The 24,941-nt window shown below is 49.9% G+C and overlaps 43 non-coding genes across 43 annotated transcripts; all 43 read right to left on the reverse strand.

The window, feature by feature from the left end:
- Positions 1-219: 219 nt before the first annotated feature.
- trnal-uag (transfer RNA leucine (anticodon UAG)) lies at positions 220-301 on the reverse strand. Its single transcript has one exon. It is a non-coding gene; the product is annotated as a tRNA-Leu (tRNA).
- A 379-nt stretch (positions 302-680) lies between these two features.
- On the reverse strand, positions 681-762 carry trnal-aag (transfer RNA leucine (anticodon AAG)). Its single transcript has one exon. It is a non-coding gene; the product is annotated as a tRNA-Leu (tRNA).
- A 367-nt stretch (positions 763-1,129) lies between these two features.
- On the reverse strand, positions 1,130-1,211 carry trnal-uag (transfer RNA leucine (anticodon UAG)). Its single transcript has one exon. It is a non-coding gene; the product is annotated as a tRNA-Leu (tRNA).
- A 379-nt stretch (positions 1,212-1,590) lies between these two features.
- Positions 1,591-1,672, reverse strand: trnal-aag (transfer RNA leucine (anticodon AAG)). Its single transcript has one exon. It is a non-coding gene; the product is annotated as a tRNA-Leu (tRNA).
- Positions 1,673-2,039: 367 nt separating this feature from the next.
- Positions 2,040-2,121, reverse strand: trnal-uag (transfer RNA leucine (anticodon UAG)). The gene has a single exon. It is a non-coding gene; the product is annotated as a tRNA-Leu (tRNA).
- A 1,289-nt stretch (positions 2,122-3,410) lies between these two features.
- Positions 3,411-3,492, reverse strand: trnal-aag (transfer RNA leucine (anticodon AAG)). The gene has a single exon. It is a non-coding gene; the product is annotated as a tRNA-Leu (tRNA).
- Positions 3,493-3,859: 367 nt separating this feature from the next.
- Positions 3,860-3,941, reverse strand: trnal-uag (transfer RNA leucine (anticodon UAG)). Its single transcript has one exon. It is a non-coding gene; the product is annotated as a tRNA-Leu (tRNA).
- Positions 3,942-4,320: 379 nt separating this feature from the next.
- trnal-aag (transfer RNA leucine (anticodon AAG)) lies at positions 4,321-4,402 on the reverse strand. Its single transcript has one exon. It is a non-coding gene; the product is annotated as a tRNA-Leu (tRNA).
- Positions 4,403-4,769: 367 nt separating this feature from the next.
- trnal-uag (transfer RNA leucine (anticodon UAG)) lies at positions 4,770-4,851 on the reverse strand. The gene has a single exon. It is a non-coding gene; the product is annotated as a tRNA-Leu (tRNA).
- A 379-nt stretch (positions 4,852-5,230) lies between these two features.
- Positions 5,231-5,312, reverse strand: trnal-aag (transfer RNA leucine (anticodon AAG)). Its single transcript has one exon. It is a non-coding gene; the product is annotated as a tRNA-Leu (tRNA).
- A 367-nt stretch (positions 5,313-5,679) lies between these two features.
- trnal-uag (transfer RNA leucine (anticodon UAG)) lies at positions 5,680-5,761 on the reverse strand. The gene has a single exon. It is a non-coding gene; the product is annotated as a tRNA-Leu (tRNA).
- Positions 5,762-6,140: 379 nt separating this feature from the next.
- trnal-aag (transfer RNA leucine (anticodon AAG)) lies at positions 6,141-6,222 on the reverse strand. Its single transcript has one exon. It is a non-coding gene; the product is annotated as a tRNA-Leu (tRNA).
- Positions 6,223-6,589: 367 nt separating this feature from the next.
- trnal-uag (transfer RNA leucine (anticodon UAG)) lies at positions 6,590-6,671 on the reverse strand. Its single transcript has one exon. It is a non-coding gene; the product is annotated as a tRNA-Leu (tRNA).
- Positions 6,672-7,050: 379 nt separating this feature from the next.
- On the reverse strand, positions 7,051-7,132 carry trnal-aag (transfer RNA leucine (anticodon AAG)). The gene has a single exon. It is a non-coding gene; the product is annotated as a tRNA-Leu (tRNA).
- A 367-nt stretch (positions 7,133-7,499) lies between these two features.
- On the reverse strand, positions 7,500-7,581 carry trnal-uag (transfer RNA leucine (anticodon UAG)). Its single transcript has one exon. It is a non-coding gene; the product is annotated as a tRNA-Leu (tRNA).
- A 379-nt stretch (positions 7,582-7,960) lies between these two features.
- trnal-aag (transfer RNA leucine (anticodon AAG)) lies at positions 7,961-8,042 on the reverse strand. Its single transcript has one exon. It is a non-coding gene; the product is annotated as a tRNA-Leu (tRNA).
- A 367-nt stretch (positions 8,043-8,409) lies between these two features.
- Positions 8,410-8,491, reverse strand: trnal-uag (transfer RNA leucine (anticodon UAG)). Its single transcript has one exon. It is a non-coding gene; the product is annotated as a tRNA-Leu (tRNA).
- Positions 8,492-8,870: 379 nt separating this feature from the next.
- On the reverse strand, positions 8,871-8,952 carry trnal-aag (transfer RNA leucine (anticodon AAG)). The gene has a single exon. It is a non-coding gene; the product is annotated as a tRNA-Leu (tRNA).
- Positions 8,953-9,319: 367 nt separating this feature from the next.
- On the reverse strand, positions 9,320-9,401 carry trnal-uag (transfer RNA leucine (anticodon UAG)). Its single transcript has one exon. It is a non-coding gene; the product is annotated as a tRNA-Leu (tRNA).
- Positions 9,402-9,780: 379 nt separating this feature from the next.
- On the reverse strand, positions 9,781-9,862 carry trnal-aag (transfer RNA leucine (anticodon AAG)). Its single transcript has one exon. It is a non-coding gene; the product is annotated as a tRNA-Leu (tRNA).
- A 367-nt stretch (positions 9,863-10,229) lies between these two features.
- On the reverse strand, positions 10,230-10,311 carry trnal-uag (transfer RNA leucine (anticodon UAG)). The gene has a single exon. It is a non-coding gene; the product is annotated as a tRNA-Leu (tRNA).
- A 379-nt stretch (positions 10,312-10,690) lies between these two features.
- On the reverse strand, positions 10,691-10,772 carry trnal-aag (transfer RNA leucine (anticodon AAG)). The gene has a single exon. It is a non-coding gene; the product is annotated as a tRNA-Leu (tRNA).
- Positions 10,773-11,139: 367 nt separating this feature from the next.
- On the reverse strand, positions 11,140-11,221 carry trnal-uag (transfer RNA leucine (anticodon UAG)). Its single transcript has one exon. It is a non-coding gene; the product is annotated as a tRNA-Leu (tRNA).
- A 1,289-nt stretch (positions 11,222-12,510) lies between these two features.
- On the reverse strand, positions 12,511-12,592 carry trnal-aag (transfer RNA leucine (anticodon AAG)). Its single transcript has one exon. It is a non-coding gene; the product is annotated as a tRNA-Leu (tRNA).
- An 828-nt stretch (positions 12,593-13,420) lies between these two features.
- trnal-aag (transfer RNA leucine (anticodon AAG)) lies at positions 13,421-13,502 on the reverse strand. Its single transcript has one exon. It is a non-coding gene; the product is annotated as a tRNA-Leu (tRNA).
- An 828-nt stretch (positions 13,503-14,330) lies between these two features.
- On the reverse strand, positions 14,331-14,412 carry trnal-aag (transfer RNA leucine (anticodon AAG)). Its single transcript has one exon. It is a non-coding gene; the product is annotated as a tRNA-Leu (tRNA).
- Positions 14,413-15,240: 828 nt separating this feature from the next.
- On the reverse strand, positions 15,241-15,322 carry trnal-aag (transfer RNA leucine (anticodon AAG)). The gene has a single exon. It is a non-coding gene; the product is annotated as a tRNA-Leu (tRNA).
- Positions 15,323-16,150: 828 nt separating this feature from the next.
- Positions 16,151-16,232, reverse strand: trnal-aag (transfer RNA leucine (anticodon AAG)). The gene has a single exon. It is a non-coding gene; the product is annotated as a tRNA-Leu (tRNA).
- An 828-nt stretch (positions 16,233-17,060) lies between these two features.
- Positions 17,061-17,142, reverse strand: trnal-aag (transfer RNA leucine (anticodon AAG)). The gene has a single exon. It is a non-coding gene; the product is annotated as a tRNA-Leu (tRNA).
- An 828-nt stretch (positions 17,143-17,970) lies between these two features.
- trnal-aag (transfer RNA leucine (anticodon AAG)) lies at positions 17,971-18,052 on the reverse strand. Its single transcript has one exon. It is a non-coding gene; the product is annotated as a tRNA-Leu (tRNA).
- Positions 18,053-18,419: 367 nt separating this feature from the next.
- On the reverse strand, positions 18,420-18,501 carry trnal-uag (transfer RNA leucine (anticodon UAG)). Its single transcript has one exon. It is a non-coding gene; the product is annotated as a tRNA-Leu (tRNA).
- Positions 18,502-18,880: 379 nt separating this feature from the next.
- On the reverse strand, positions 18,881-18,962 carry trnal-aag (transfer RNA leucine (anticodon AAG)). Its single transcript has one exon. It is a non-coding gene; the product is annotated as a tRNA-Leu (tRNA).
- An 828-nt stretch (positions 18,963-19,790) lies between these two features.
- On the reverse strand, positions 19,791-19,872 carry trnal-aag (transfer RNA leucine (anticodon AAG)). Its single transcript has one exon. It is a non-coding gene; the product is annotated as a tRNA-Leu (tRNA).
- A 367-nt stretch (positions 19,873-20,239) lies between these two features.
- On the reverse strand, positions 20,240-20,321 carry trnal-uag (transfer RNA leucine (anticodon UAG)). Its single transcript has one exon. It is a non-coding gene; the product is annotated as a tRNA-Leu (tRNA).
- A 379-nt stretch (positions 20,322-20,700) lies between these two features.
- trnal-aag (transfer RNA leucine (anticodon AAG)) lies at positions 20,701-20,782 on the reverse strand. Its single transcript has one exon. It is a non-coding gene; the product is annotated as a tRNA-Leu (tRNA).
- A 367-nt stretch (positions 20,783-21,149) lies between these two features.
- On the reverse strand, positions 21,150-21,231 carry trnal-uag (transfer RNA leucine (anticodon UAG)). The gene has a single exon. It is a non-coding gene; the product is annotated as a tRNA-Leu (tRNA).
- Positions 21,232-21,610: 379 nt separating this feature from the next.
- Positions 21,611-21,692, reverse strand: trnal-aag (transfer RNA leucine (anticodon AAG)). Its single transcript has one exon. It is a non-coding gene; the product is annotated as a tRNA-Leu (tRNA).
- A 367-nt stretch (positions 21,693-22,059) lies between these two features.
- Positions 22,060-22,141, reverse strand: trnal-uag (transfer RNA leucine (anticodon UAG)). The gene has a single exon. It is a non-coding gene; the product is annotated as a tRNA-Leu (tRNA).
- An 828-nt stretch (positions 22,142-22,969) lies between these two features.
- Positions 22,970-23,051, reverse strand: trnal-uag (transfer RNA leucine (anticodon UAG)). The gene has a single exon. It is a non-coding gene; the product is annotated as a tRNA-Leu (tRNA).
- A 379-nt stretch (positions 23,052-23,430) lies between these two features.
- trnal-aag (transfer RNA leucine (anticodon AAG)) lies at positions 23,431-23,512 on the reverse strand. Its single transcript has one exon. It is a non-coding gene; the product is annotated as a tRNA-Leu (tRNA).
- A 367-nt stretch (positions 23,513-23,879) lies between these two features.
- On the reverse strand, positions 23,880-23,961 carry trnal-uag (transfer RNA leucine (anticodon UAG)). The gene has a single exon. It is a non-coding gene; the product is annotated as a tRNA-Leu (tRNA).
- A 379-nt stretch (positions 23,962-24,340) lies between these two features.
- trnal-aag (transfer RNA leucine (anticodon AAG)) lies at positions 24,341-24,422 on the reverse strand. Its single transcript has one exon. It is a non-coding gene; the product is annotated as a tRNA-Leu (tRNA).
- Positions 24,423-24,789: 367 nt separating this feature from the next.
- trnal-uag (transfer RNA leucine (anticodon UAG)) lies at positions 24,790-24,871 on the reverse strand. Its single transcript has one exon. It is a non-coding gene; the product is annotated as a tRNA-Leu (tRNA).
- Positions 24,872-24,941: the final 70 nt, after the last annotated feature.

Below are 24,941 nucleotides of genomic sequence, written 5' to 3' on the forward strand. Positions count from 1 at the left end.
ATCATTTACTAAGCAACTGATCTTTTACAAAAATTAATAAAACAGACGCCCAGTGAACACAGAGGATGTGGAAATCAGTCTAACAAAAGCCCACCACAAGGACATCTGCCGTTCATTGATACTACACCAACATCGTACACGCAAGCTCTTGCCACAGACATTTTCAACATGGCGCTTTTCCAAGGATGGACCGAGCCAACATCTTCACAAAAGCTTCGCTGGCAGTGGTGGGATTCGAACCCACGCCTCCACAGAGACTGGAGCCTAAATCCAGCGCCTTCGACCACTCGGCCACACTACCTCCGAGAAGCCCCGGCCCTCTTATTCCTAGCCAAAACAGAAGGGGGCGTAACACGCGAGCTAGAGAATCTCAGTCAAGTCATCTATTGGCAGATGCAGACAAAGAAGCGCTAGATTCCTAAGACTTCGGACTGGCCGACGCGGCTTTATGGTTTGCTTTATACGGCCGCCTGCGTGTTGGGCATTCTTTTGATGTGTTCTCCGTTGGTTCGGCCAGCTTGGGCCATCCTACGCCCTTTGAATATTGGAGAACTTGAAGGAATTGAAGAAACGTCAAGCCGACTCTTCCAAGTTGCTGCTGTTGAAAAGAGCAACAGAGGGTGCCAAGTTGAGTATAAGCTGCTCAACAGCTTGGATGGTGGTTTCTTCAAAACCTTCTTTGGCAGCGGTGGGATTTGAACCCACGCCTCCGAAGAGACTGGAGCCTTAATCCAGCGCCTTAGACCGCTCGGCCACGCTACCGGCTTCGTGTGGCTTTCGCACTGCAATGGCAACGGCATAGTTTATCCACTTGGACGCTAAAGTGTCTGCTTTTCTTCTTCTATCGGCGGACATATTTGGGGTCAACCTCGTGCCGCACTGCATTGGTGAGAACAATATAACTTTTGAGATCATTTACTAAGCAACTGATCTTTTACAAAAATTAATAAAACAGACGCCCAGTGAACACAGAGGATGTGGAAATCAGTCTAACAAAAGCCCACCACAAGGACATCTGCCGTTCATTGATACTACACCAACATCATACACGCAAGGTCTTGCCACAGACATTTTCAACATGGCGCTTTTCCAAGGATGGACCGAGCCAACATCTTCACAAAAGCTTCGCTGGCAGTGGTGGGATTCGAACCCACGCCTCCACAGAGACTGGAGCCTAAATCCAGCGCCTTCGACCACTCGGCCACACTACCGCCGAGAAGCCCCGGCCCTCTTATTCCTAGCCAAAACAGAAGGGGGCGTAACACGCGAGCTAGAGAATCTCAGTCAAGTCATCTATTGGCAGATGCAGACTAAGAAGCGCTAGATTCCTAAGACTTCGGACTGGCCGACGCGGCTTTATGGTTTGCTTTATACGGCCGCCTGCGTGTTGGGCATTCTTTTGATGTGTTCTCCGTTGGTTCGGCCAGCTTGGGCCATCCTACGCCCTTTGAATATTGGAGAACTTGAAGGAATTGAAGAAACGTCAAGCCGACTCTTCCAAGTTGCTGCTGTTGAAAAGAGCAACAGAGGGCGCCAAGTTGAGTATAAGCTGCTCAACAGCTTGGATGGTGGTTTCTTCAAAACCTTCTTTGGCAGCGGTGGGATTTGAACCCACGCCTCCGAAGAGACTGGAGCCTTAATCCAGCGCCTTAGACCGCTCGGCCACGCTACCGGCTTCGTGCGGCTTTCGCACTGCAATGGTAACGGCATAGTTTATCCACTTGGACGCTAAAGTGTCTGCTTTTCTTCTTCTATCGGCGGACATATTTGGGGTCAACCTCGTGCCGCACTGCATTGGTGAGAACAATATAACTTTTGAGATCATTTACTAAGCAACTGATCTTTTACAAAAATTAATAAAACAGACGCCCAGTGAACACAGAGGATCTGGAAATCAGTCTAACAAAAGCCCACCACAAGGACATCTGCCGTTCATTGATACTACACCAACATCGTACACGCAAGCTCTTGCCACAGACATTTTCAACATGGCGCTTTTCCAAGGATGGACCGAGCCAACATCTTCACAAAAGCTTCGCTGGCAGTGGTGGGATTCGAACCCACGCCTCCACAGAGACTGGAGCCTAAATCCAGCGCCTTCGACCACTCGGCCACACTACCTCCGAGAAGCCCCGGCCCTCTTATTCCTAGCCAAAACAGAAGGGGGCGTAACACGCGAGCTAGAGAATCTCAGTCAAGTCATCTATTGGCAGATGCAGACAAAGAAGCGCTAGATTCCTAAGACTTCGGACTGGCCGACGCGGCTTTATGGTTTGCTTTATACGGCCGCCTGCGTGTTGGGCATTCTTTTGATGTGTTCTCCGTTGGTTCGGCCAGCTTGGGCCATCCTACGCCCTTTGAATATTGGAGAACTTGAAGGAATTGAAGAAACGTCAAGCCGACTCTTCCAAGTTGCTGCTGTTGAAAAGAGCAACAGAGGGCGCCAAGTTGAGTATAAGCTGCTTAACAGCTTGGATGGTGGTTTCTTCAAAACCTTCTTTGGCAGCGGTGGGATTTGAATCCACGCCTCCGAAGAGACTGGAGCCTTAATCCAGCGCCTTAGAGCGCTCGGCCACGCTACCGGCTTCGTGTGGCTTTCGCACTGCAATGGCAACGGCATAGTTTATCCACTTGGACGCTAAAGTGTCTGCTTTTCTTCTTCTATCGGCGGACATATTTGGGGTCAACCTCGTGCCGCACTGCATTGGTGAGAACAATATAACTTTTGAGATCATTTACTAAGCAACTGATCTTTTACAAAAATTAATAAAACAGACGCCCAGTGAACACAGAGGATGTGGAAATCAGTCTAACAAAAGCCCACCACAAGGACATCTGCCGTTCATTGATACTACACCAACATCGTACACGCAAGCTCTTGCCACAGACATTTTCAACATGGCGCTTTTCCAAGGATGGACCGAGCCAACATCTTCACAAAAGCTTCGCTGGCAGTGGTGGGATTCGAACCCACGCCTCCACAGAGACTGGAGCCTAAATCCAGCGCCTTCGACCACTCAGCCACACTACCGCCGAGAAGCCCCGGCCCTCTTATTCCTAGCCAAAACAGAAGGGGGCGTAACACGCGAGCTAGAGAATCTCAGTCAAGTCATCTATTGGCAGATGCAGACTAAGAAGCGCTAGATTCCTAAGACTTCGGACTGGCCGACGCGGCTTTATGGTTTGCTTTATACGGCCGCCTGCGTGTTGGGCTTTCTTTTGATGTGTTCTCCGTTGGTTCGGCCAGCTTGGGCCATCCTACGCCCTTTGAATATTGGAGAACTTGAAGGAATTGAAGAAACGTCAAGCCGACTCTTCCAAGTTGCTGCTGTTGAAAAGAGCAACAGAGGGCGCCAATTTGAGTATAAGCTGCTCAACAGCTTGGATGGTGGTTTCTTCAAAACCTTCTTTGGCAGCGGTGGGATTTGAACCCACGCCTCCGAAGAGACTGGAGCCTTAATCCAGCGCCTTAGACCGCTCGGCCACGCTACCGGCTTCGTGCGGCTTTCGCACTGCAATGGCAACGGCATAGTTTATCCACTTGGATGCTAAAGTGTCTGCTTTTCTTCTTCTATCGGCGGACATATTTGGGGTCAACCTCGTGCCGCACTGCATTGGTGAGAACAATATAACTTTTGAGATCATTTACTAAGCAACTGATCTTTTACAAAAATTAATAAAACAGACGCCCAGTGAACACAGAGGATGTGGAAATCAGTCTAACAAAAGCCCACCACAAGGACATCTGCCGTTCATTGATACTACACCAACATCGTACACGCAAGCTCTTGCCACAGACATTTTCAACATGGCGCTTTTCCAAGGATGGACCGAGCCAACATCTTCACAAAAGCTTCGCTGGCAGTGGTGGGATTCGAACCCACGCCTCCACAGAGACTGGAGCCTAAATCCAGCGCCTTCGACCACTCGGCCACACTACCTCCGAGAAGCCCCGGCCCTCTTATTCCTAGCCAAAACAGAAGGGGGCGTAACACGCGAGCTAGAGAATCTCAGTCAAGTCATCTATTGGCAGATGCAGACAAAGAAGCGCTAGATTCCTAAGACTTCGGACTGGCCGAAGCGGCTTTATGGTTTGCTTTATACGGCCGCCTGCGTGTTGGGCTTTCTTTTGATGTGTTCTCCGTTGGTTCGGCCAGCTTGGGCCATCCTACGCCCTTTGAATATTGGAGAACTTGAAGGAATTGAAGAAACGTCAAGCCGACTCTTCCAAGTTGCTGCTGTTGAAAAGAGCAACAGAGGGCGCCAATTTGAGTATAAGCTGCTCAACAGCTTGGATGGTGGTTTCTTCAAAACCTTCTTTGGCAGCGGTGGGATTTGAACCCACGCCTCCGAAGAGACTGGAGCCTTAATCCAGCGCCTTAGACCGCTCGGCCACGCTACCGGCTTCGTGCGGCTTTCGCACTGCAATGGCAACGGCATAGTTTATCCACTTGGATGCTAAAGTGTCTGCTTTTCTTCTTCTATCGGCGGACATATTTGGGGTCAACCTCGTGCCGCACTGCATTGGTGAGAACAATATAACTTTTGAGATCATTTACTAAGCAACTGATCTTTTACAAAAATTAATAAAACAGACGCCCAGTGAACACAGAGGATGTGGAAATCAGTCTAACAAAAGCCCACCACAAGGACATCTGCCGTTCATTGATACTACACCAACATCGTACACGCAAGCTCTTGCCACAGACATTTTCAACATGGCGCTTTTCCAAGGATGGACCGAGCCAACATCTTCACAAAAGCTTCGCTGGCAGTGGTGGGATTCGAACCCACGCCTCCACAGAGACTGGAGCCTAAATCCAGCGCCTTCGACCACTCGGCCACACTACCTCCGAGAAGCCCCGGCCCTCTTATTCCTAGCCAAAACAGAAGGGGGCGTAACACGCGAGCTAGAGAATCTCAGTCAAGTCATCTATTGGCAGATGCAGACAAAGAAGCGCTAGATTCCTAAGACTTCGGACTGGCCGAAGCGGCTTTATGGTTTGCTTTATACGGCCGCCTGCGTGTTGGGCATTCTTTTGATGTGTTCTCCGTTGGTTCGGCCAGCTTGGGCCATCCTACGCCCTTTGAATATTGGAGAACTTGAAGGAATTGAAGAAACGTCAAGCCGACTCTTCCAAGTTGCTGCTGTTGAAAAGAGCAACAGAGGGCGCCAAGTTGAGTATAAGCTGCTCAACAGCTTGGATGGTGGTTTCTTCAAAACCTTCTTTGGCAGCGGTGGGATTTGAACCCACGCCTCCGAAGAGACTGGAGCCTTAATCCAGCGCCTTAGACCGCTCGGCCACGCTACCGGCTTCGTGTGGCTTTCGCACTGCAATGGCAACGGCATAGTTTATCCACTTGGACGCTAAAGTGTCTGCTTTTCTTCTTCTATCGGCGGACATATTTGGGGTCAACCTCGTGCCGCACTGCATTGGTGAGAACAATATAACTTTTGAGATCATTTACTAAGCAACTGATCTTTTACAAAAATTAATAAAACAGACGCCCAGTGAACACAGAGGATGTGGAAATCAGTCTAACAAAAGCCCACCACAAGGACATCTGCCGTTCATTGATACTACACCAACATCGTACACGCAAGCTCTTGCCACAGACATTTTCAACATGGCGCTTTTCCAAGGATGGACCGAGCCAACATCTTCACAAAAGCTTCGCTGGCAGTGGTGGGATTCGAACCCACGCCTCCACAGAGACTGGAGCCTAAATCCAGCGCCTTCGACCACTCGGCCACACTACCTCCGAGAAGCCCCGGCCCTCTTATTCCTAGCCAAAACAGAAGGGGGCGTAACACGCGAGCTAGAGAATCTCAGTCAAGTCATCTATTGGCAGATGCAGACAAAGAAGCGCTAGATTCCTAAGACTTCGGACTGGCCGACGCGGCTTTATGGTTTGCTTTATACGGCCGCCTGCGTGTTGGGCATTCTTTTGATGTGTTCTCCGTTGGTTCGGCCAGCTTAGGCCATCCTACGCCCTTTGAATATTGGAGAACTTGAAGGAATTGAAGAAACGTCAAGCCGACTCTTCCAAGTTGCTGCTGTTGAAAAGAGCAACAGAGGGCGCCAATTTGAGTATAAGCTGCTCAACAGCTTGGATGGTGGTTTCTTCAAAACCTTCTTTGGCAGCGGTGGGATTTGAACCCACGCCTCCGAAGAGACTGGAGCCTTAATCCAGCGCCTTAGACCGCTCGGCCACGCTACCGGCTTCGTACGGCTTTCGCACTGCAATGGCAACGGCATAGTTTATCCACTTGGACGCTAAAGTGTCTGCTTTTCTTCTTCTATCGGCGGACATATTTGGGGTCAACCTCGTGCCGCACTGCATTGGTGAGAACAATATAACTTTTGAGATCATTTACTAAGCAACTGATCTTTTACAAAAATTAATAAAACAGACGCCCAGTGAACACAGAGGATGTGGAAATCAGTCTAACAAAAGCCCACCACAAGGACATCTGCCGTTCATTGATACTACACCAACATCGTACACGCAAGCTCTTGCCACAGACATTTTCAACATGGCGCTTTTCCAAGGATGGACCGAGCCAACATCTTCACAAAAGCTTCGCTGGCAGTGGTGGGATTCGAACCCACGCCTCCACAGAGACTGGAGCCTAAATCCAGCGCCTTCGACCACTCGGCCACACTACCGCCGAGAAGCCCCGGCCCTCTTATTCCTAGCCAAAACAGAAGGGGGCGTAACACGCGAGCTAGAGAATCTCAGTCAAGTCATCTATTGGCAGATGCAGACTAAGAAGCGCTAGATTCCTAAGACTTCGGACTGGCCGACGCGGCTTTATGGTTTGCTTTATACGGCCGCCTGCGTGTTGGGCATTCTTTTGATGTGTTCTCCGTTGGTTCGGCCAGCTTGGGCCATCCTACGCCCTTTGAATATTGGAGAACTTGAAGGAATTGAAGAAACGTCAAGCCGACTCTTCCAAGTTGCTGCTGTTGAAAAGAGCAACAGAGGGCGCCAAGTTGAGTATAAGCTGCTCAACAGCTTGGATGGTGGTTTCTTCAAAACCTTCTTTGGCAGCGGTGGGATTTGAACCCACGCCTCCGAAGAGACTGGAGCCTTAATCCAGCGCCTTAGACCGCTCGGCCACGCTACCGGCTTCGTGCGGCTTTCGCACTGCAATGGCAACGGCATAGTTTATCCACTTGGACGCTAAAGTGTCTGCTTTTCTTCTTCTATCGGCGGACATATTTGGGGTCAACCTCGTGCCGCACTGCATTGGTGAGAACAATATAACTTTTGAGATCATTTACTAAGCAACTGATCTTTTACAAAAATTAATAAAACAGACGCCCAGTGAACACAGAGGATGTGGAAATCAGTCTAACAAAAGCCCACCACAAGGACATCTGCCGTTCATTGATACTACACCAACATCGTACACGCAAGCTCTTGCCACAGACATTTTCAACATGGCGCTTTTCCAAGGATGGACCGAGCCAACATCTTCACAAAAGCTTCGCTGGCAGTGGTGGGATTCGAACCCACGCCTCCACAGAGACTGGAGCCTAAATCCAGCGCCTTCGACCACTCGGCCACACTACCTCCGAGAAGCCCCGGCCCTCTTATTCCTAGCCAAAACAGAAGGGGGCGTAACACGCGAGCTAGAGAATCTCAGTCAAGTCATCTATTGGCAGATGCAGACTAAGAAGCGCTAGATTCCTAAGACTTCGGACTGGCCGACGCGGCTTTATGGTTTGCTTTATACGGCCGCCTGCGTGTTGGGCATTCTTATGATGTGTTCTCCGTTGGTTCGGCCAGCTTGGGCCATCCTACGCCCTTTGAATATTGGAGAACTTGAAGGAATTGAAGAAACGTCAAGCCGACTCTTCCAAGTTGCTGCTGTTGAAAAGAGCAACAGAGGGTGCCAAGTTGAGTATAAGCTGCTCAACAGCTTGGATGGTGGTTTCTTCAAAACCTTCTGTGGCAGCGGTGGGATTTGAACCCACGCCTCCGAAGAGACTGGAGCCTTAATCCAGCGCCTTAGACCGCTCGGCCACGCTACCGGCTTCGTGTGGCTTTCGCACTGCAATGGCAACGGCATAGTTTATCCACTTGGACGCTAAAGCGTCTGCTTTTCTTCTTCTATCGGCGGACATATTTGGGGTCAACCTCGTGCCGCACTGCATTGGTGAGAACAATATAACTTTTGAGATCATTTACTAAGCAACTGATCTTTTACAAAAATTAATAAAACAGACGCCCAGTGAACACAGAGGATGTGGAAATCAGTCTAACAAAAGCCCACCACAAGGACATCTGCCGTTCATTGATACTACACCAACATCGTACACGCAAGGTCTTGCCACAGACATTTTCAACATGGCGCTTTTCCAAGGATGGACCGAGCCAACATCTTCACAAAAGCTTCGCTGGCAGTGGTGGGATTCGAACCCACGCCTCCACAGAGACTGGAGCCTAAATCCAGCGCCTTCGACCACTCGGCCACACTACCGCCGAGAAGCCCCGGCCCTCTTATTCCTAGCCAAAACAGAAGGGGGCGTAACACGCGAGCTAGAGAATCTCAGTCAAGTCATCTATTGGCAGATGCAGACTAAGAAGCGCTAGATTCCTAAGACTTCGGACTGGCCGACGCGGCTTTATGGTTTGCTTTATACGGCCGCCTGCGTGTTGGGCATTCTTTTGATGTGTTCTCCGTTGGTTCGGCCAGCTTGGGCCATCCTACGCCCTTTGAATATTGGAGAACTTGAAGGAATTGAAGAAACGTCAAGCCGACTCTTCCAAGTTGCTGCTGTTGAAAAGAGCAACAGAGGGCGCCAAGTTGAGTATAAGCTGCTCAACAGCTTGGATGGTGGTTTCTTCAAAACCTTCTTTGGCAGCGGTGGGATTTGAACCCACGCCTCCGAAGAGACTGGAGCCTTAATCCAGCGCCTTAGACCGCTCGGCCACGCTACCGGCTTCGTGCGGCTTTCGCACTGCAATGGTAACGGCATAGTTTATCCACTTGGACGCTAAAGTGTCTGCTTTTCTTCTTCTATCGGCGGACATATTTGGGGTCAACCTCGTGCCGCACTGCATTGGTGAGAACAATATAACTTTTGAGATCATTTACTAAGCAACTGATCTTTTACAAAAATTAATAAAACAGACGCCCAGTGAACACAGAGGATGTGGAAATCAGTCTAACAAAAGCCCACCACAAGGACATCTGCCGTTCATTGATACTACACCAACATCGTACACGCAAGCTCTTGCCACAGACATTTTCAACATGGCGCTTTTCCAAGGATGGACCGAGCCAACATCTTCACAAAAGCTTCGCTGGCAGTGGTGGGATTCGAACCCACGCCTCCACAGAGACTGGAGCCTAAATCCAGCGCCTTCGACCACTCGGCCACACTACCTCCGAGAAGCCCCGGCCCTCTTATTCCTAGCCAAAACAGAAGGGGGCGTAACACGCGAGCTAGAGAATCTCAGTCAAGTCATCTATTGGCAGATGCAGACAAAGAAGCGCTAGATTCCTAAGACTTCGGACTGGCCGACGCGGCTTTATGGTTTGCTTTATACGGCCGCCTGCGTGTTGGGCATTCTTTTGATGTGTTCTCCGTTGGTTCGGCCAGCTTAGGCCATCCTACGCCCTTTGAATATTGGAGAACTTGAAGGAATTGAAGAAACGTCAAGCCGACTCTTCCAAGTTGCTGCTGTTGAAAAGAGCAACAGAGGGCGCCAATTTGAGTATAAGCTGCTCAACAGCTTGGATGGTGGTTTCTTCAAAACCTTCTTTGGCAGCGGTGGGATTTGAACCCACGCCTCCGAAGAGACTGGAGCCTTAATCCAGCGCCTTAGACCGCTCGGCCACGCTACCGGCTTTGTACGGCTTTCGCACTGCAATGGCAACGGCATAGTTTATCCACTTGGACGCTAAAGTGTCTGCTTTTCTTCTTCTATCGGCGGACATATTTGGGGTCAACCTCGTGCCGCACTGCATTGGTGAGAACAATATAACTTTTGAGATCATTTACTAAGCAACTGATCTTTTACAAAAATTAATAAAACAGACGCCCAGTGAACACAGAGGATGTGGAAATCAGTCTAACAAAAGCCCACCACAAGGACATCTGCCGTTCATTGATACTACACCAACATGGTACACGCAAGCTCTTGCCACAGACATTTTCAACATGGCGCTTTTCCAAGGATGGACCGAGCCAACATCTTCACAAAAGCTTCGCTGGCAGTGGTGGGATTCGAACCCACGCCTCCACAGAGACTGGAGCCTAAATCCAGCGCCTTCGACCACTCGGCCACACTACCGCCGAGAAGCCCCGGCCCTCTTATTCCTAGCCAAAACAGAAGGGGGCGTAACACGCGAGCTAGAGAATCTCAGTCAAGTCATCTATTGGCAGATGCAGACTAAGAAGCGCTAGATTCCTAAGACTTCGGACTGGCCGACGCGGCTTTATGGTTTGCTTTATACAGCCGCCTGCGTGTTGGGCATTCTTTTGATGTGTTCTCCGTTGGTTCGGCCAGCTTGGGCCATCCTACGCCCTTTGAATATTGGAGAACTTGAAGGAATTGAAGAAACGTCAAGCCGACTCTTCCAAGTTGCTGCTGTTGAAAAGAGCAACAGAGGGCGCCAATTTGAGTATAAGCTGCTCAACAGCTTGGATGGTGGTTTCTTCAAAACCTTCTTTGGCAGCGGTGGGATTTGAACCCACGCCTCCGAAGAGACTGGAGCCTTAATCCAGCGCCTTAGACCGCTCGGCCACGCTACCGGCTTCGTGCGGCTTTCGCACTGCAATGGCAACGGCATAGTTTATCCACTTGGACGCTAAAGTGTCTGCTTTTCTTCTTCTATCGGCGGACATATTTGGGGTCAACCTCGTGCCGCACTGCATTGGTGAGAACAATATAACTTTTGAGATCATTTACTAAGCAACTGATCTTTTACAAAAATTAATAAAACAGACGCCCAGTGAACACAGAGGATGTGGAAATCAGTCTAACAAAAGCCCACCACAAGGACATCTGCCGTTCATTGATACTACACCAACATCGTACACGCAAGCTCTTGCCACAGACATTTTCAACATGGCGCTTTTCCAAGGATGGACCGAGCCAACATCTTCACAAAAGCTTCGCTGGCAGTGGTGGGATTCGAACCCACGCCTCCACAGAGACTGGAGCCTAAATCCAGCGCCTTCGACCACTCGGCCACACTACCTCCGAGAAGCCCCGGCCCTCTTATTCCTAGCCAAAACAGAAGGGGGCGTAACACGCGAGCTAGAGAATCTCAGTCAAGTCATCTATTGGCAGATGCAGACAAAGAAGCGCTAGATTCCTAAGACTTCGGACTGGCCGACGCGGCTTTATGGTTTGCTTTATACGGCCGCCTGCGTGTTGGGCATTCTTTTGATGTGTTCTCCGTTGGTTCGGCCAGCTTGGGCCATCCTACGCCCTTTGAATATTGGAGAACTTGAAAGAATTGAAGAAACGTCAAGCCGACTCTTCCAAGTTGCTGCTGTTGAAAAGAGCAACAGAGGGCGCCAAGTTGAGTATAAGCTGCTCAACAGCTTGGATGGTGGTTTCTTCAAAACCTTCTTTGGCAGAGGTGGGATTTGAACCCACGCCTCCGAAGAGACTGGAGCCTTAATCCAGCGCCTTAGACCGCTCGGCCACGCTACCGGCTTCGTGTGGCTTTCGCACTGCAATGGCAACGGCATAGTTTATCCACTTGGACGCTAAAGTGTCTGCTTTTCTTCTTCTATCGGCGGACATATTTGGGGTCAACCTCGTGCCGCACTGCATTGGTGAGAACAATATAACTTTTGAGATCATTTACTAAGCAACTGATCTTTTACAAAAATTAATAAAACAGACGCCCAGTGAACACAGAGGATGTGGAAATCAGTCTAACAAAAGCCCACCACAAGGACATCTGCCGTTCATTGATACTACACCAACATCGTACACGCAAGGTCTTGCCACAGACATTTTCAACATGGCGCTTTTCCAAGGATGGACCGAGCCAACATCTTCACAAAAGCTTCGCTGGCAGTGATGGGATTCGAACCCACGCCTCCACAGAGACTGGAGCCTAAATCCAGCGCCTTCGACCACTCGGCCACACTACCTCCGAGAAGCCCCGGCCCTCTTATTCCTAGCCAAAACAGAAGGGGGCGTAACACGCGAGCTAGAGAATCTCAGTCAAGTCATCTATTGGCAGATGCAGACTAAGAAGCGCTAGATTCCTAAGACTTCGGACTGGCCGACGCGGCTTTATGGTTTGCTTTATACGGCCGCCTGCGTGTTGGGCATTCTTTTGATGTGTTCTCCGTTGGTTCGGCCAGCTTGGGCCATCCTACGCCCTTTGAATATTGGAGAACTTGAAGGAATTGAAGAAACGTCAAGCCGACTCTTCCAAGTTGCTGCTGTTGAAAAGAGCAACAGAGGGCGCCAATTTGAGTATAAGCTGCTCAACAGCTTGGATGGTGGTTTCTTCAAAACCTTCTTTGGCAGCGGTGGGATTTGAACCCACGCCTCCGAAGAGACTGGAGCCTTAATCCAGCGCCTTAGACCGCTCGGCCACGCTACCGGCTTCGTGCGGCTTTCGCACTGCAATGGCAACGGCATAGTTTATCCACTTGGACGCTAAAGTGTCTGCTTTTCTTCTTCTATCGGCGGACATATTTGGGGTCAACCTCGTGCCGCACTGCATTGGTGAGAACAATATAACTTTTGAGATCATTTACTAAGCAACTGATCTTTTACAAAAATTAATAAAACAGACGCCCAGTGAACACAGAGGATGTGGAAATCAGTCTAACAAAAGCCCACCACAAGGACATCTGCCGTTCATTGATACTACACCAACATCGTACACGCAAGGTCTTGCCACAGACATTTTCAACATGGCGCTTTTCCAAGGATGGACCGAGCCAACATCTTCACAAAAGCTTCGCTGGCAGTGGTGGGATTCGAACCCACGCCTCCACAGAGACTGGAGCCTAAATCCAGCGCCTTCGACCACTCGGCCACAGTACCTCCTAGAAGCCCCGGCCCTCTTATTCCTAGCCAAAACAGAAGGGGGCGTAACACGCGAGCTAGAGAATCTCAGTCAAGTCATCTATTGGCAGATGCAGACAAAGAAGCGCTAGATTCCTAAGACTTCGGACTGGCCGACGCGGCTTTATGGTTTGCTTTATACGGCCGCCTGCGTGTTGGGCATTCTTTTGATGTGTTCTCCGTTGGTTCGGCCAGCTTGGGCCATCCTACGCCCTTTGAATATTGGAGAACTTGAAGGAATTGAAGAAACGTCAAGCCGACTCTTCCAAGTTGCTGCTGTTGAAAAGAGCAACAGAGGGCGCCAAGTTGAGTATAAGCTGCTCAACAGCTTGGATGGTGGCTTCTTCAAAACCTTCTTTGGCAGCGGTGGGATTTGAACCCACGCCTCCGAAGAGACTGGAGCCTTAATCCAGCGCCTTAGACCGCTCGGCCACGCTACCGGCTTCGTGCGGCTTTCGCACTGCAATGGCAACGGCATAGTTTATCCACTTGGACGCTAAAGTGTCTGCTTTTCTTCTTCTATCGGCGGACATATTTGGGGTCAACCTCGTGCCGCACTGCATTGGTGAGAACAATATAACTTTTGAGATCATTTACTAAGCAACTGATCTTTTACAAAAATTAATAAAACAGACGCCCAGTGAACACAGAGGATGTGGAAATCAGTCTAACAAAAGCCCACCACAAGGACATCTGCCGTTCATTGATACTACACCAACATCGTACACGCAAGGTCTTGCCACAGACATTTTCAACATGGCGCTTTTCCAAGGATGGACCGAGCCAACATCTTCACAAAAGCTTCGCTGGCAGTGATGGGATTCGAACCCACGCCTCCACAGAGACTGGAGCCTAAATCCAGCGCCTTCGACCACTCGGCCACACTACCTCCGAGAAGCCCCGGCCCTCTTATTCCTAGCCAAAACAGAAGGGGGCGTAACACGCGAGCTAGAGAATCTCAGTCAAGTCATCTATTGGCAGATGCAGACTAAGAAGCGCTAGATTCCTAAGACTTCGGACTGGCCGACGCGGCTTTATGGTTTGCTTTATACGGCCGCCTGCGTGTTGGGCATTCTTTTGATGTGTTCTCCGTTGGTTCGGCCAGCTTGGGCCATCCTACGCCCTTTGAATATTGGAGAACTTGAAGGAATTGAAGAAACGTCAAGCCGACTCTTCCAAGTTGCTGCTGTTGAAAAGAGCAACAGAGGGCGCCAATTTGAGTATAAGCTGCTCAACAGCTTGGATGGTGGTTTCTTCAAAACCTTCTTTGGCAGCGGTGGGATTTGAACCCACGCCTCCGAAGAGACTGGAGCCTTAATCCAGCGCCTTAGACCGCTCGGCCACGCTACCGGCTTCGTGCGGCTTTCGCACTGCAATGGCAACGGCATAGTTTATCCACTTGGACGCTAAAGTGTCTGCTTTTCTTCTTCTATCGGCGGACATATTTGGGGTCAACCTCGTGCCGCACTGCATTGGTGAGAACAATATAACTTTTGAGATCATTTACTAAGCAACTGATCTTTTACAAAAATTAATAAAACAGACGCCCAGTGAACACAGAGGATGTGGAAATCAGTCTAACAAAAGCCCACCACAAGGACATCTGCCGTTCATTGATACTACACCAACATCGTACACGCAAGGTCTTGCCACAGACATTTTCAACATGGCGCTTTTCCAAGGATGGACCGAGCCAACATCTTCACAAAAGCTTCGCTGGCAGTGGTGGGATTCGAACCCACGCCTCCACAGAGACTGGAGCCTAAATCCAGCGCCTTCGACCACTCGGCCACAGTACCTCCTAGAAGCCCCGGCCCTCTTATTCCTAGCCAAAACAGAAGGGGGCGTAACACGCGAGCTAGAGAATCTCAGTCAAGTCATCTATTGGCAGATGCAGACAAAGAAGCGCTAGATTCCTAAGACTTCGGACTGGCCGACGCGGCTTTATGGTTTGCTTTATACGGCCGCCTGCGTGTTGGGCATTCTTTTGATGTGTTCTCCGTTGGTTCGGCCAGCTTGGGCCATCCTACGCCCTTTGAATATTGGAGAACTTGAAGGAATTGAAGAAACGTCAAGCCGACTCTTCCAAGTTGCTGCTGTTGAAAAGAGCAACAGAGGGCGCCAAGTTGAGTATAAGCTGCTCAACAGCTTGGATGGTGGCTTCTTCAAAACCTTCTTTGGCAGCGGTGGGATTTGAACCCACGCCTCCGAAGAGACTGGAGCCTTAATCCAGCGCCTTAGACCGCTCGGCCACGCTACCGGCTTCGTGCGGCTTTCGCACTGCAATGGCAACGGCATAGTTTATCCACTTGGACGCTAAAGTGTCTGCTTTTCTTCTTCTATCGGCGGACATATTTGGGGTCAACCTCGTGCCGCACTGCATTGGTGAGAACAATATAACTTTTGAGATCATTTACTAAGCAACTGATCTTTTACAAAAATTAATAAAACAGACGCCCAGTGAACACAGAGGATGTGGAAATCAGTCTAACAAAAGCCCACCACAAGGACATCTGCCGTTCATTGATACTACACCAACATCGTACACGCAAGGTCTTGCCACAGACATTTTCAACATGGCGCTTTTCCAAGGATGGACCGAGCCAACATCTTCACAAAAGCTTCGCTGGCAGTGATGGGATTCGAACCCACGCCTCCACAGAGACTGGAGCCTAAATCCAGCGCCTTCGACCACTCGGCCACACTACCTCCGAGAAGCCCCGGCCCTCTTATTCCTAGCCAAAACAGAAGGGGGCGTAACACGCGAGCTAGAGAATCTCAGTCAAGTCATCTATTGGCAGATGCAGACTAAGAAGCGCTAGATTCCTAAGACTTCGGACTGGCCGACGCGGCTTTATGGTTTGCTTTATACGGCCGCCTGCGTGTTGGGCATTCTTTTGATGTGTTCTCCGTTGGTTCGGCCAGCTTGGGCCATCCTACGCCCTTTGAATATTGGAGAACTTGAAGGAATTGAAGAAACGTCAAGCCGACTCTTCCAAGTTGCTGCTGTTGAAAAGAGCAACAGAGGGCGCCAATTTGAGTATAAGCTGCTCAACAGCTTGGATGGTGGTTTCTTCAAAACCTTCTTTGGCAGCGGTGGGATTTGAACCCACGCCTCCGAAGAGACTGGAGCCTTAATCCAGCGCCTTAGACCGCTCGGCCACGCTACCGGCTTCGTGCGGCTTTCGCACTGCAATGGCAACGGCATAGTTTATCCACTTGGACGCTAAAGTGTCTGCTTTTCTTCTTCTATCGGCGGACATATTTGGGGTCAACCTCGTGCCGCACTGCATTGGTGAGAACAATATAACTTTTGAGATCATTTACTAAGCAACTGATCTTTTACAAAAATTAATAAAACAGACGCCCAGTGAACACAGAGGATGTGGAAATCAGTCTAACAAAAGCCCACCACAAGGACATCTGCCGTTCATTGATACTACACCAACATCGTACACGCAAGGTCTTGCCACAGACATTTTCAACATGGCGCTTTTCCAAGGATGGACCGAGCCAACATCTTCACAAAAGCTTCGCTGGCAGTGGTGGGATTCGAACCCACGCCTCCACAGAGACTGGAGCCTAAATCCAGCGCCTTCGACCACTCGGCCACAGTACCTCCTAGAAGCCCCGGCCCTCTTATTCCTAGCCAAAACAGAAGGGGGCGTAACACGCGAGCTAGAGAATCTCAGTCAAGTCATCTATTGGCAGATGCAGACAAAGAAGCGCTAGATTCCTAAGACTTCGGACTGGCCGACGCGGCTTTATGGTTTGCTTTATACGGCCGCCTGCGTGTTGGGCATTCTTTTGATGTGTTCTCCGTTGGTTCGGCCAGCTTGGGCCATCCTACGCCCTTTGAATATTGGAGAACTTGAAGGAATTGAAGAAACGTCAAGCCGACTCTTCCAAGTTGCTGCTGTTGAAAAGAGCAACAGAGGGCGCCAAGTTGAGTATAAGCTGCTCAACAGCTTGGATGGTGGCTTCTTCAAAGCCTTCTTTGGCAGCGGTGGGATTTGAACCCACGCCTCCGAAGAGACTGGAGCCTTAATCCAGCGCCTTAGACCGCTCGGCCACGCTACCGGCTTCGTGCGGCTTTCGCACTGCAATGGCAACGGCATAGTTTATCCACTTGGACGCTAAAGTGTCTGCTTTTCTTCTTCTATCGGCGGACATATTTGGGGTCAACCTCGTGCCGCACTGCATTGGTGAGAACAATATAACTTTTGAGATCATTTACTAAGCAACTGATCTTTTACAAAAATTAATAAAACAGACGCCCAGTGAACACAGAGGATGTGGAAATCAGTCTAACAAAAGCCCACCACAAGGACATCTGCCGTTCATTGATACTACACCAACATCGTACACGCAAGGTCTTGCCACAGACATTTTCAACATGGCGCTTTTCCAAGGATGGACCGAGCCAACATCTTCACAAAAGCTTCGCTGGCAGTGATGGGATTCGAACCCACGCCTCCACAGAGACTGGAGCCTAAATCCAGCGCCTTCGACCACTCGGCCACACTACCTCCGAGAAGCCCCGGCCCTCTTATTCCTAGCCAAAACAGAAGGGGGCGTAACACGCGAGCTAGAGAATCTCAGTCAAGTCATCTATTGGCAGATGCAGACTAAGAAGCGCTAGATTCCTAAGACTTCGGACTGGCCGACGCGGCTTTATGGTTTGCTTTATACGGCCGCCTGCGTGTTGGGCATTCTTTTGATGTGTTCTCCGTTGGTTCGGCCAGCTTGGGCCATCCTACGCCCTTTGAATATTGGAGAACTTGAAGGAATTGAAGAAACGTCAAGCCGACTCTTCCAAGTTGCTGCTGTTGAAAAGAGCAACAGAGGGCGCCAATTTGAGTATAAGCTGCTCAACAGCTTGGATGGTGGTTTCTTCAAAACCTTCTTTGGCAGCGGTGGGATTTGAACCCACGCCTCCGAAGAGACTGGAGCCTTAATCCAGCGCCTTAGACCGCTCGGCCACGCTACCGGCTTCGTGCGGCTTTCGCACTGCAATGGCAACGGCATAGTTTATCCACTTGGACGCTAAAGTGTCTGCTTTTCTTCTTCTATCGGCGGACATATTTGGGGTCAACCTCGTGCCGCACTGCATTGGTGAGAACAATATAACTTTTGAGATCATTTACTAAGCAACTGATCTTTTACAAAAATTAATAAAACAGACGCCCAGTGAACACAGAGGATGTGGAAATCAGTCTAACAAAAGCCCACCACAAGGACATCTGCCGTTCATTGATACTACACCAACATCGTACACGCAAGGTCTTGCCACAGACATTTTCAACATGGCGCTTTTCCAAGGATGGACCGAGCCAACATCTTCACAAAAGCTTCGCTGGCAGTGGTGGGATTCGAACCCACGCCTCCACAGAGACTGGAGCCTAAATCCAGCGCCTTCGACCACTCGGCCACACTACCTCCGAGAAGCCCCGGCCCTCTTATTCCTAGCCAAAACAGAAGGGGGCGTAACACGCGAGCTAGAGAATCTCAGTCAAGTCATCTATTGGCAGATGCAGACAAAGAAGCGCTAGATTCCTAAGACTTCGGACTGGCCGACGCGGCTTTATGGTTTGCTTTATACGGCCGCCTGCGTGTTGGGCATTCTTTTGATGTGTTCTCCGTTGGTTCGGCCAGCTTGGGCCATCCTACGCCCTTTGAATATTGGAGAACTTGAAGGAATTGAAGAAACGTCAAGCCGACTCTTCCAAGTTGCTGCTGTTGAAAAGAGCAACAGAGGGCGCCAAGTTGAGTATAAGCTGCTCAACAGCTTGGATGGTGGTTTCTTCAAAACCTTCTTTGGCAGCGGTGGGATTTGAACCCACGCCTCCGAAGAGACTGGAGCCTTAATCCAGCGCCTTAGACCGCTCGGCCACGCTACCGGCTTCGTGCGGCTTTCGCACTGCAATGGCAACGGCATAGTTTATCCACTTGGACGCTAAAGTGTCTGCTTTTCTTCTTCTATCGGCGGACATATTTGGGGTCAACCTCGTGCCGCACTGCATTGGTGAGAACAATATAACTTTTGAGATCATTTACTAAGCAACTGATCTTTTACAAAAATTAATAAAACAGACGCCCAGTGAACACAGAGGATGTGGAAATCAGTCTAACAAAAGCCCACCACAAGGACATCTGCCGTTCATTGATACTACACCAACATCGTACACGCAAGGTCTTGCCACAGACATTTTCAACATGGCGCTTTTCCAAGGATGGACCGAGCCAACATCTTCACAAAAGCTTCGCTGGCAGTGGTGGGATTCGAACCCACGCCTCCACAGAGACTGGAGCCTAAATCCAGCGCCTTCGACCACTCGGCCACAGTACCTCCTAGAAGCCCCGGCCCTCTTATTCCTAGCCAAAACAGAAGGGGGCGTAACACGCGAGCTAGAGAATCTCAGTCAAGTCATCTATTGGCAGATGCAGACTAAGAAGCGCTAGATTCCTAAGACTTCGGACTGGCCGACGCGGCTTTATGGTTTGCTTTATACGGCCGCCTGCGTGTTGGGCATTCTTTTGATGTGTTCTCCGTTGGTTCGGCCAGCTTGGGCCATCCTACGCCCTTTGAATATTGGAGAACTTGAAGGAATTGAAGAAACGTCAAGCCGACTCTTCCAAGTTGCTGCTGTTGAAAAGAGCAACAGAGGGCGCCAATTTGAGTATAAGCTGCTCAACAGCTTGGATGGTGGTTTCTTCAAAACCTTCTTTGGCAGCGGTGGGATTTGAACCCACGCCTCCGAAGAGACTGGAGCCTTAATCCAGCGCCTTAGACCGCTCGGCCACGCTACCGGCTTTGTGCGGCTTTCGCACTGCAATGGCAACGGCATAGTTTATCCACTTGGACGCTAAAGTGTCTGCTTTTCTTCTTCTATCGGCGGACATATTTGGGGTCAACCTCGTGCCGCACTGCATTGGTGAGAACAATATAACTTTTGAGATCATTTACTAAGCAACTGATCTTTTACAAAAATTAATAAAACAGACGCCCAGTGAACACAGAGGATGTGGAAATCAGTCTAACAAAAGCCCACCACAAGGACATCTGCCGTTCATTGATACTACACCAACATCGTACACGCAAGCTCTTGCCACAGACATTTTCAACATGGCGCTTTTCCAAGGATGGACCGAGCCAACATCTTCACAAAAGCTTCGCTGGCAGTGGTGGGATTCGAACCCACGCCTCCACAGAGACTGGAGCCTAAATCCAGCGCCTTCGACCACTCGGCCACACTACCTCCGAGAAGCCCCGGCCCTCTTATTCCTAGCCAAAACAGAAGGGGGCGTAACACGCGAGCTAGAGAATCTCAGTCAAGTCATCTATTGGCAGATGCAGACAAAGAAGCGCTAGATTCCTAAGACTTCGGACTGGCCGACGCGGCTTTATGGTTTGCTTTATACGGCCGCCTGCGTGTTGGGCATTCTTTTGATGTGTTCTCCGTTGGTTCGGCCAGCTTGGGCCATCCTACGCCCTTTGAATATTGGAGAACTTGAAGGAATTGAAGAAACGTCAAGCCGACTCTTCCAAGTTGCTGCTGTTGAAAAGAGCAACAGAGGGTGCCAAGTTGAGTATAAGCTGCTCAACAGCTTGGATGGTGGTTTCTTCAAAACCTTCTTTGGCAGCGGTGGGATTTGAACCCACGCCTCCGAAGAGACTGGAGCCTTAATCCAGCGCCTTAGACCGCTCGGCCACGCTACCGGCTTCGTGTGGCTTTCGCACTGCAATGGCAACGGCATAGTTTATCCACTTGGACGCTAAAGTGTCTGCTTTTCTTCTTCTATCGGCGGACATATTTGGGGTCAACCTCGTGCCGCACTGCATTGGTGAGAACAATATAACTTTTGAGATCATTTACTAAGCAACTGATCTTTTACAAAAATTAATAAAACAGACGCCCAGTGAACACAGAGGATGTGGAAATCAGTCTAACAAAAGCCCACCACAAGGACATCTGCCGTTCATTGATACTACACCAACATCATACACGCAAGGTCTTGCCACAGACATTTTCAACATGGCGCTTTTCCAAGGATGGACCGAGCCAACATCTTCACAAAAGCTTCGCTGGCAGTGGTGGGATTCGAACCCACGCCTCCACAGAGACTGGAGCCTAAATCCAGCGCCTTCGACCACTCGGCCACACTACCGCCGAGAAGCCCCGGCCCTCTTATTCCTAGCCAAAACAGAAGGGGGCGTAACACGCGAGCTAGAGAATCTCAGTCAAGTCATCTATTGGCAGATGCAGACTAAGAAGCGCTAGATTCCTAAGACTTCGGACTGGCCGACGCGGCTTTATGGTTTGCTTTATACGGCCGCCTGCGTGTTGGGCATTCTTTTGATGTGTTCTCCGTTGGTTCGGCCAGCTTGGGCCATCCTACGCCCTTTGAATATTGGAGAACTTGAAGGAATTGAAGAAACGTCAAGCCGACTCTTCCAAGTTGCTGCTGTTGAAAAGAGCAACAGAGGGCGCCAAGTTGAGTATAAGCTGCTCAACAGCTTGGATGGTGGTTTCTTCAAAACCTTCTTTGGCAGCGGTGGGATTTGAACCCACGCCTCCGAAGAGACTGGAGCCTTAATCCAGCGCCTTAGACCGCTCGGCCACGCTACCGGCTTCGTGCGGCTTTCGCACTGCAATGGTAACGGCATAGTTTATCCACTTGGACGCTAAAGTGTCTGCTTTTCTTCTTCTATCGGCGGACATATTTGGGGTCAACCTCGTGCCGCACTGCATTGGTGAGAACAATATAACTTTTGAGATCATTTACTAAGCAACTGATCTTTTACAAAAATTAATAAAACAGACGCCCAGTGAACACAGAGGATCTGGAAATCAGTCTAACAAAAGCCCACCACAAGGACATCTGCCGTTCATTGATACTACACCAACATCGTACACGCAAGCTCTTGCCACAGACATTTTCAACATGGCGCTTTTCCAAGGATGGACCGAGCCAACATCTTCACAAAAGCTTCGCTGGCAGTGGTGGGATTCGAACCCACGCCTCCACAGAGACTGGAGCCTAAATCCAGCGCCTTCGACCACTCGGCCACACTACCTCCGAGAAGCCCCGGCCCTCTTATTCCTAGCCAAAACAGAAGGGGGCGTAACACGCGAGCTAGAGAATCTCAGTCAAGTCATCTATTGGCAGATGCAGACAAAGAAGCGCTAGATTCCTAAGACTTCGGACTGGCCGACGCGGCTTTATGGTTTGCTTTATACGGCCGCCTGCGTGTTGGGCATTCTTTTGATGTGTTCTCCGTTGGTTCGGCCAGCTTGGGCCATCCTACGCCCTTTGAATATTGGAGAACTTGAAGGAATTGAAGAAACGTCAAGCCGACTCTTCCAAGTTGCTGCTGTTGAAAAGAGCAACAGAGGGCGCCAAGTTGAGTATAAGCTGCTTAACAGCTTGGATGGTGGTTTCTTCAAAACCTTCTTTGGCAGCGGTGGGATTTGAATCCACGCCTCCGAAGAGACTGGAGCCTTAATCCAGCGCCTTAGAGCGCTCGGCCACGCTACCGGCTTCGTGTGGCTTTCGCACTGCAATGGCAACGGCATAGTTTATCCACTTGGACGCTAAAGTGTCTGCTTTTCTTCTTCTATCGGCGGACATATTTGGGGTCAACCTCGTGCCGCACTGCATTGGTGAGAACAATATAACTTTTGAGATCATTTACTAAGCAACTGATCTTTTACAAAAATTAATAAAACAGACGCCCAGTGAACACAGAGGATGTGGAAATCAGTCTAACAAAAGCCCACCACAAGGACATCTGCCGTTCATTGATACTACACCAACATCGTACACGCAAGCTCTTGCCACAGACATTTTCAACATGGCGCTTTTCCAAGGATGGACCGAGCCAACATCTTCACAAAAGCTTCGCTGGCAGTGGTGGGATTCGAACCCACGCCTCCACAGAGACTGGAGCCTAAATCCAGCGCCTTCGACCACTCGGCCACACTACCGCCGAGAAGCCCCGGCCCTCTTATTCCTAGCCAAAACAGAAGGGGGCGTAACACGCGAGCTAGAGAATCTCAGTCAAGTCATCTATTGGCAGATGCAGACTAAGAAGCGCTAGATTCCTAAGACTTCGGACTGGCCGACGCGGCTTTATGGTTTGCTTTATACGGCCGCCTGCGTGTTGGGCTTTCTTTTGATGTGTTCTCCGTTGGTTCGGCCAGCTTGGGCCATCCTACGCCCTTTGAATATTGGAGAACTTGAAGGAATTGAAGAAACGTCAAGCCGACTCTTCCAAGTTGCTGCTGTTGAAAAGAGCAACAGAGGGCGCCAATTTGAGTATAAGCTGCTCAACAGCTTGGATGGTGGTTTCTTCAAAACCTTCTTTGGCAGCGGTGGGATTTGAACCCACGCCTCCGAAGAGACTGGAGCCTTAATCCAGCGCCTTAGACCGCTCGGCCACGCTACCGGCTTCGTGCGGCTTTCGCACTGCAATGGCAACGGCATAGTTTATCCACTTGGACGCTAAAGTGTCTGCTTTTCTTCTTCTATCGGCGGACATATTTGGGGTCAACCTCGTGCCGCACTGCATTGGTGAGAACAATATAACTTTTGAGATCATTTACTAAGCAACTGATCTTTTACAAAAATTAATAAAACAGACGCCCAGTGAACACAGAGGATGTGGAAATCAGTCTAACAAAAGCCCACCACAAGGACATCTGCCGTTCATTGATACTACACCAACATCGTACACGCAAGCTCTTGCCACAGACATTTTCAACATGGCGCTTTTCCAAGGATGGACCGAGCCAACATCTTCACAAAAGCTTCGCTGGCAGTGGTGGGATTCGAACCCACGCCTCCACAGAGACTGGAGCCTAAATCCAGCGCCTTCGACCACTCGGCCACACTACCGCCGAGAAGCCCCGGCCCTCTTATTCCTAGCCAAAACAGAAGGGGGCGTAACACGCGAGCTAGAGAATCTCAGTCAAGTCATCTATTGGCAGATGCAGACTAAGAAGCGCTAGATTCCTAAGACTTCGGACTGGCCGACGCGGCTTTATGGTTTGCTTTATACGGCCGCCTGCGTGTTGGGCATTCTTTTGATGTGTTCTCCGTTGGTTCGGCCAGCTTGGGCCATCCTACGCCCTTTGAATATTGGAGAACTTGAAGGAATTGAAGAAACGTCAAGCCGACTCTTCCAAGTTGCTGCTGTTGAAAAGAGCAACAGAGGGCGCCAAGTTGAGTATAAGCTGCTCAACAGCTTGGATGGTGGTTTCTTCAAAACCTTCTTTGGCAGCGGTGGGATTTGAACCCACGCCTCCGAAGAGACTGGAGCCTTAATCCAGCGCCTTAGACCGCTCGGCCACGCTACCGGCTTCGTGCGGCTTTCGCACTGCAATGGCAACGGCATAGTTTATCCACTTGGACGCTAAAGTGTCTGCTTTTCTTCTTCTATCGGCGGACATATTTGGGGTCAACCTCGTGCCGCACTGCATTGGTGAGAACAATATAACTTTTGAGATCATTTACTAAGCAACTGATCTTTTACAAAAATTAATAAAACAGACGCCCAGTGAACACAGAGGATGTGGAAATCAGTCTAACAAAAGCCCACCACAAGGACATCTGCCGTTCATTGATACTACACCAACATCGTACACGCAAGCTCTTGCCACAGACATTTTCAACATGGCGCTTTTCCAAGGATGGACCGAGCCAACATCTTCACAAAAGCTTCGCTGGCAGTGGTGGGATTCGAACCCACGCCTCCACAGAGACTGGAGCCTAAATCCAGCGCCTTCGACCACTCGGCCACACTACCTCCGAGAAGCCCCGGCCCTCTTATTCCTAGCCAAAACAGAAGGGGGCGTAACACGCGAGCTAGAGAATCT

Source organism: Hoplias malabaricus, unplaced genomic scaffold, assembly GCF_029633855.1.
Source record: "Hoplias malabaricus isolate fHopMal1 unplaced genomic scaffold, fHopMal1.hap1 scaffold_155, whole genome shotgun sequence".
NCBI lineage: Eukaryota > Metazoa > Chordata > Actinopteri > Characiformes > Erythrinidae > Hoplias > Hoplias malabaricus.